The sequence below is a fragment of the Asterias rubens genome, chromosome 2 (genome assembly GCF_902459465.1).
Source record: "Asterias rubens chromosome 2, eAstRub1.3, whole genome shotgun sequence".
Lineage (NCBI taxonomy): Eukaryota > Metazoa > Echinodermata > Asteroidea > Forcipulatida > Asteriidae > Asterias > Asterias rubens.
The window spans coordinates 8,430,957-8,438,761 of record NC_047063.1 but is presented as its reverse complement, the minus strand read 5'-3'; positions in this window follow the sequence as shown (position 1 = coordinate 8,438,761).

Below are 7,805 nucleotides of genomic sequence, written 5' to 3'. Positions count from 1 at the left end.
GTTTCCAGAGGCCGTTGCCACCTACTCCTAGTGCTGAAACAGGATGGCCCCTTTTACAGTCCATACGGATGTAGGCTTGGGTACCATCAGTCCAAAGCCTAGCCGGTAGAGTAGAAAGCACTACCTCCGCAATTTTACGTAGCAAGTGTCACGACTGGGATTCGAACCCACACTCGAACACTTGAGCTTGAATCCGGTGTGCTTAACCGCTCGGCCGTGACACGCTTACTGCACGGAAATAAAGTCACAATGCAAATTCAGGGTGATTTATTCATCATTCAGAAAAACGATCAATACATACTTGGTAAATTATGTCTCAAAGACCGGCCACATTTATTTTGACAATTCAATATGATTTACAGAAGTTCCACCATAAGGTGTACATTTTTTGAAAAAGGTAGCTCACCTAGCAAAAACATTTTAAAATTATCCCTTTTTTTTCAAGTAGTCTTTGTTAATCAAATCCTTGCTAAATTACTTGCAAATAATGTCCCAGAGATCGACCACATTTTGAGGATTTGTTATGATTTAAGTTCTGCAAGAGATGTAAATTATGTCCACACTTCAACGATTGTTTATTTGTTTTCCAGAAGTTCTACAAGAAGGTGTCATTTTTTTTTTTTAAGGCAAAGGTGTCCGTCACCTGGCAGTCTCACTGCAATTATTTCAATTCTTTTTCATGTTGTCGTTAATTATTTATTCAATACTCATCTCCACATCTGTCTAATTTGCATGACAGTCTCGAAGAAACACCTTCAAGGCTGGTACTGTAGAAGCCCTGCTTAATCCACAATCTAAGGATCAGTTGAGTAATAAATTATGCATTCATTGTACGTACATCGCCGGCCGACGACGACAGCGTGCGTGCCCTCAAGAAATACGTTCTAATCGAGTCTAGTAATATCGCTGACTCGTTAATTGCCCCCCCACCCGAGCCATTATTCCTCCATTACTGACACTGTTTTGGTTCATATTTCCCCTTTAAAGGCAAAGTATACCTTTGGTTTTTGTAACCGTTCAATATTTTTTAATCTTTTATAAACGAAGATACAATAAAACATATGAAAATATCATTTCAAACAATGTTTTTGTTTCATTTTAGACATATGTCCAGGGGTGAGAGTCGTTACTAAGAAAAAAAGTCTGAAACTTAAATTCAAAGGTATGTTGAAATGATAGTATGTCCACCTTTTGGTAACCTTTGGGGGTTATAGATGCCAAGACGCTTTTGGGAACGGTGTCTACAGCACTAGAGAAGTAGACCAAAGAGCAGGATTTCTTTATCTGTGAAAAAAATATTGTCTGATTTTTCTTCACCAAACCGACATAAAAAAGTCTGAATTCAGATAAAAGTCTGACAAATCTCATCCCTGTATATCATTATAAATAAATCCAGCAGCCGATTTCACGAAACTCTAGGATTAATCCTAACTCGAGTTAGGACGAGTAACTTGTCCTAACTTAGGATGGGTTCAATGCTTCCTACGTATTTGGATGCGGGACTCAACTCGTCCTAAGTCCTAAGATTAATCCTAAGTTAGGAAGAGTTTGGTGAAATCGACGGCAGGACTGATAGGTCCACGCAGGAAAACAGTCACAAACTGAGAAGCGTTACCGGATGGCATGGGGACACACTGTTTGCTTGGCAACCAACCAATAAGTTTGTGAACGTCCTTTTCAAAACTCATAATTTTATTGATTCTTTATAACTAATAAATGAAAATTTACATAAAACTAATTCCACTCCCTTCTTTCGAGTGAAGACGTACAGCTCTCGAATTACACGAAGCCCATGGAGGCATTGGCCTGCGTTGCCCATATGCTTGGCCTTGGTGTCCTTTCGAAAAATGAAATTTCAGACCTGAGTTTAAAACTAACCCTAAATACAAAGTCTGGTCAAACTGATAAGTTGCAGCAGATAAAGGATGGGTTCAAATATTTGCTTGTTCTAATTTTGCTTTAAATATGCAATGCAAGCAGCAACACCATCTCAGTTTCACCCTTGCCTATTTCAGTAAGATCAGTTTTCATATGAATGTTACTGCCACTATTGGCTAAAGATATCAAATCAATATTTCCACTCTTTTTCTTCTTCAAAGAACTTTACATTTTAAAGCCTGAAACAGAGATTTTTCTATGCACATACGGCCTCTGCAAATGCATGGAGAATTCAGACAAATTTAGAGGTAAAATGTTGTTAGAGGAGAACGTACTTCGCACATTTGGTGAGACCTCAAGAAAAGGCTGAAAAAGCTGCGAGCAATAGCTTAAAGGGAAGGTATACCTTTGGTAATCACTTTTAAAATTAAAGGCAATCAAAAACCATTGGTAAGAAGCCTGCAGCAGTGTTTGATAGTATACAGCATTTTGAGAAACATTTCTTACAGTTTTTATACCTCAAAACTTGAATCTGAGAAGCATTCTCAAATTGTGTAGTCCTATTAGGGATCATTCTTCCTGCATGGACACATTTGCTCTGGATTTTCGTTGATTTCTCAAAAAGACGACCAAATTTTCAGATGTTGGTTTTATTATGTAGAGGATTTCAGGCCTGTATGCTTTGTTTTTAGACAGGGCAAGAGTACCAAGGCATTTTCTCCTTGGTAAAGGGCACCCTAGGAGGAAATTGTAAATTTCTAATGGAGCATTTCAAGGGCATCAAGGCAATGACCAGGGGGCATGGCGGCAATCGCATTTGTTGCTTCCGTGAAACAAAAAACGGATGGTATACTTTGCCTTTAAAGCCATTGGACACTTTCAGTACACAGTACTGTCCAAAGGCCCACACTTCATGTATCACAACTTATATATAAAACAAAAAACCTTGTTTTAATGTTTTCTCAAAAAGAAAAGCATTTCATGGAATAATATTTCAAGAGAAGTCTTTCACCATTACCTTCTGTAAACCCTGTAGGTTATTTGTAAATCTGTGAACTTTTATATTTTTTTCTGTTCCGAAAGTGTCCAATGGCTTTAAAGGAAAAAGCGGCTAACATTCTTAATGGAGAAGCCTGCTGGAGGGAGAGTGTGCATTCAGTAGTCAATGATCTCACATGCAGCGAGAAGTAATTGGATTTGTGGGCCATACTGGCTTGTCCATTGACTAGCTGACAGACAAACTGACAAATTGACTGCAACTTTTGGCCATTTCAACATGAGGGGAGCTATTAACCCAGCCCTGTCCCCAAAAGGAACAAGGAATCAGGTTTCCATTCAAGGAAGTACTGAACTGGGTACGTGATCCAAGTTTATAGATTTAACGTTAAAATCAACAAGTGAACATTTGGTTCTGATCACATATTTGACTTGTAGTTTTTTTTACTTAAGACCCTTTCACATGAGAACAATTTAGCAAGGGTCCCTTGCTGAGTTTTAGCATGGTTTTAAAATGTAGCAATGTGTGCCAAGAATTTGCAAGAGAACTTAGACAAGAGAGAAAATTGTTGTCTTTTCACACGAGGTATTTTATCAGTTTAGCAAGGGTCCCTTGCTACATGTAAGTTGCTCTCCTGTGAAAGGGGCTATAGGGGCCATTTGGAGTAGTCAATGTTTAAAAATAAAAGTGTTAAATTTCAACTATTTTAATTGCAAAATTTACTATGGTTTTCAGTTATTTCTTTTGACCCACCAACCCATGCAAGCCATAGGCCCTTTTTCCTACATGGTGGGACAAATAAAATTGAATTGAATTGAATTGAATTTAGTTCCAGCTGTTCATGATATTTACAATAGACACTTTTGGTACAAACTTGAAAAAATAAGAATATACATGTAACAATAACCGTATCACATGCCCTTAACCTTGGTGCCCTGGTCATTGGGCCAATAACATTCCTTTAATCTTTCTCAGCTCCTTGGGGAGTAAACAACCTGGGCAACCCTAGCGCTCCAAAGGCCTTTTTCAATAACAATATCAACCTCTACCCTCACAGGTACCAATTTATACATATGTACATGTACCCCTGGCTGAAGAGAAGCAATTATAGTATGAATCTTGACTTAACCACCACAACTTGAATTTAGAGCCCTAAACCACTTGGCCATGACACACTCAAACAAATGGCCTTCTTAACACAGGACTGATCAACCACAGGACAAATTAAAAATATCAAATATATTCGGCTGTTCCAAAGTAACACTTCCAGGGGTTACGATCAAGCAAGGTATGGGACAAATTGCATTGCAAGAGCGTACACCACTGGGAACGAGGTTTCACTTGTACTTATATCACACCCAGAACGGACAATTAAATTGCCCCAGAAGAGTGAAATTGCTGCCCCCCCCCCCTCCTTTTAACAGCCAGGGATCCTGACCTAGATGTAGAAACAGCCCTCGGACATGTAATCAAATAGCACAGTAAGGGCCAGCAATTTCCATGTTGTGTAGTTCAAGTTGTCAGTAAATTTGAAGTCTATTTTTGCGCTTCGGGGGAAGGTATCGAGTTTCAGTTGATAGGCAGATATCAGAGGGAGATAAAGGAATTGATAAACCCTACGATGACTAGAGCAAGCTAGTTGAAGCGTTGAGACCAATTTCAGAACTGACTCCGCGGCAGTACAGTTAATTACGATCCTATAAGCTAAAGTAGTAGTCCAGTCTAATTTCTATACCATCCGCCCTGGTAATAGTTAAAAAGTAGAACAGTTCTTTTCAGAACTGAGAAGTCTCCCGAACCTCCGATTATCTACTCCACGGCAGTAGAATAAAGCAAGACAGTTCCCTAAGAACAACTCTACCTGGCAAGTAGATACACACATGGTGTTACCGCAAACCAAATATACATTGATACCTCACCATGCAATGCCTCAAATCCTATACATTCATAAATACCTTTACGGTAAAAAACCATCAATACTTTTGGTCAAAAAGGAGAATAAATGCGAAAATTATAATTGTTCAATGATTTCTTTCAACACAACACCCCTCCAGCTATGAAATGGTAAGGCCCTCCGCCGCCCTCGTGTAAACAACTCCTTATAAGGGAATGCTGTGCACGTCGCGCGTATCGCGTGACATGGCACAACTGTCCCGGCCGTTGCTCTCGACCAATAGGAATTATGAAACTGTCTTATAAGCACAGGTGCAATGCCCATGTTTCAACACTTTTTACTGGTTATAAACAAAGGTTTATACACACCCACGTGACGTGCTCTCCACCAATAGGAATAGCGAAACTGTCTGAGGTATTTATGAATATTTATTTCAATTAATAAACAACAAGGGAAACTGATAAATTAAGTTTTAAATGATTTAGGGTTGAGAGTTTTTGTTTGTTTTTGTTTTTGTTTTGTTTTGGGTTTTTTTTTTTGGGGGGGGATGGGGGGGGGTTTATGATCTGAGACCATCATTCTATACATCACAATAGCCAGATGTGGACTTTGAATCCATGGTAACAGAATGGTTTGAAAGTAAGCTTTTATGTTCATTAAATTTGGGAGTACCAATCTCTGGCCCTACCTTTAAATGAAAAACGATAGCATGAGCAATCATGAACAATCTTAAATAAGTTTCCAGTAAAGTAGCCACTAAGCTTTCCAGGATATAAGAAGCGATCGTATTCCCTCCAAGATGCAATTTCAAAATTGATTTTGTTTTTTAATTGCAGGTTTTTTTTTGGGGGGGGGGTCGCAGGATAATTTTTTTTTGCGGCAAAGTATTTTAATTATCATGTAGTTCTGTCGATGTTTATGCAGCGTCTTCTATTACCACAGTCCGGACGATTCCTGACGATTCTCGCAATTAGGGGAGGCAGTCTAGTGTTACCGAAGGCCATTCGATATTACCAGTTGACTTCTTATGAAGTATGAACAAATTAATAACCCGACGAAAAAAGATAAGTTAGCGCTTCACGCTTTTTTCATTGTCTGGGGGAAACCATGGAGGTAGAAAATAAACTTCCCTCTTTTAAAATCAACAGAGGGTGCTGTGGTGTCGGATTAACAAAGCCATTGTTTGGTGTTGTTGTTGACTTTGGAATTCCTTAAAGGCAATGGACACTATTGGTTATTTGGTATAACTACTCAAAATAATTGTTAGCATAAAAACTGACTTGGTAACAAGCAATGGAGAGCTTCTGATCAACAGTGTGAAAAACGGCTCCCTCTGAACTATGCTCTGAAGTAACATAGTTTTTAAGAAAGAGGTAATTTCTCACTCAAATAATAAAAGACTTCAGCTGAAGACTTTTATTATGCAGCTGAAAGCATACAAAGTAATGCAACAAGGGTGTTTTTTTTATTTCATATTCTCTTTCAAATTTGATGAGCAGTTGAGCCCAAATAATCCCAGGTTGGTTATTTTATGCATATGTTGGGATACACCAAGTGAGAAGACTGGATTTGACAGTTTACCAAATGTAGCCAGTGCCTTTAAAGCATGACTAACAAGTGAGGCATGTCTTCTCATATTGCAAACTTTCTACATCAATTGCTGTTGCTTGATTCAAGCGTAAAGATAACACATACCCTTATGGGAGTGAATTACGTATAAGTGCATCTAGTGTTTCATTGTCATTCACTCCAGGTTGAAAGTGTTGAGAGTGTACAATGTACTTTACAAAATTGCAATCATTCTTAAATGTTTTGCCATTTGATATTTCTTCAACAGACCATACAGGTTTCACGGATACCTTTTTTTGGGACCACTTTAGTCCCGCGTACGTTGCTTCAACGTGCGCCGGAAATAAACTCACAGGCTTTAATGGGTCCCAATGTTCAACGTTCAATTATCTATTGGTTTTTAACGGCATTTTTTGTCATTTTCCAGTCATATCAATTAAAAAAGAAATCATTTCTTGTGTGGAATTATATGTACATCGCTTCAACGTGTGCAGGATACAGACTCACACGCTTTAATGGGTTCCAATGTTCAATGTTCAATTATGGTTTGTTAAAAGCACTTTTGTCATTTTCTAGTCAAGTCAGTCAAAAAGATATCATACATTTCGCATGGAATGCTAAGAGCTTCTTTCTAATAACTCTCCTCAATGCAGTTTCTAAATGTCCGAGACACTCTGTGAATGATCACTAGTGGTTTTTCTGTTCTGTCCAAGCATAATGAATGATTAAGTGCATAATGTACGCACCAAAGGCAAGTATAAACATTGTGAAATTTCATTCACGAATTGACTCTCTCCAACTTAAACTACATTAAATTTGCCTCAAAATTCAAGCCTGCAATTCCTGTTCATTTATGCCCTTTCAATAAAAGTTAAAATCATTTAAACCTTTATTATAATTTGATTTTTTTTTTTTTTTATAATTTTGCGTTTTGCTTGCTCATAATATTATGTTTTAGCTTACAAAGGTCTTTTTCCAAGTAACAATTTCTACCAGATGCGTACAAGTCTGCAGTAAACCAACTTTCAAAACGAATCTAAATGCAGATCTGTTGGTATAAGTAATCTACGTTTTTACCCAACACATGAATGGGGTTTGGCAAATGTGAAAGTTCCTGGCAAATGGCTTGCGGGGTTTCCACGTTTTCTAGAACCAGAGCCTCCATGACCTTTCAAATGTTACAATTCTTTCGGTTCAAAGCCTCCGTGCATCATACAAAATACAACAAAATAGAATTAGCTGTGGCAATTTGCAAACTGCTTACCAGCGAGTTGAAGTTGAAACCAATGGTTCTTTTCAGAACCACCCCAACTCATTAGAGATAGTCATTACATGGTGTTACCGCAAACCTTTCCATATTGCTTACCAGCCAAAAGGACCTATGGTATTCACTGCTTAAAGTCACCTGGAAATAGATTTTTTTTTCTTTCAAACATAAGAGTATGCTTACGAACAATAAAACAATTT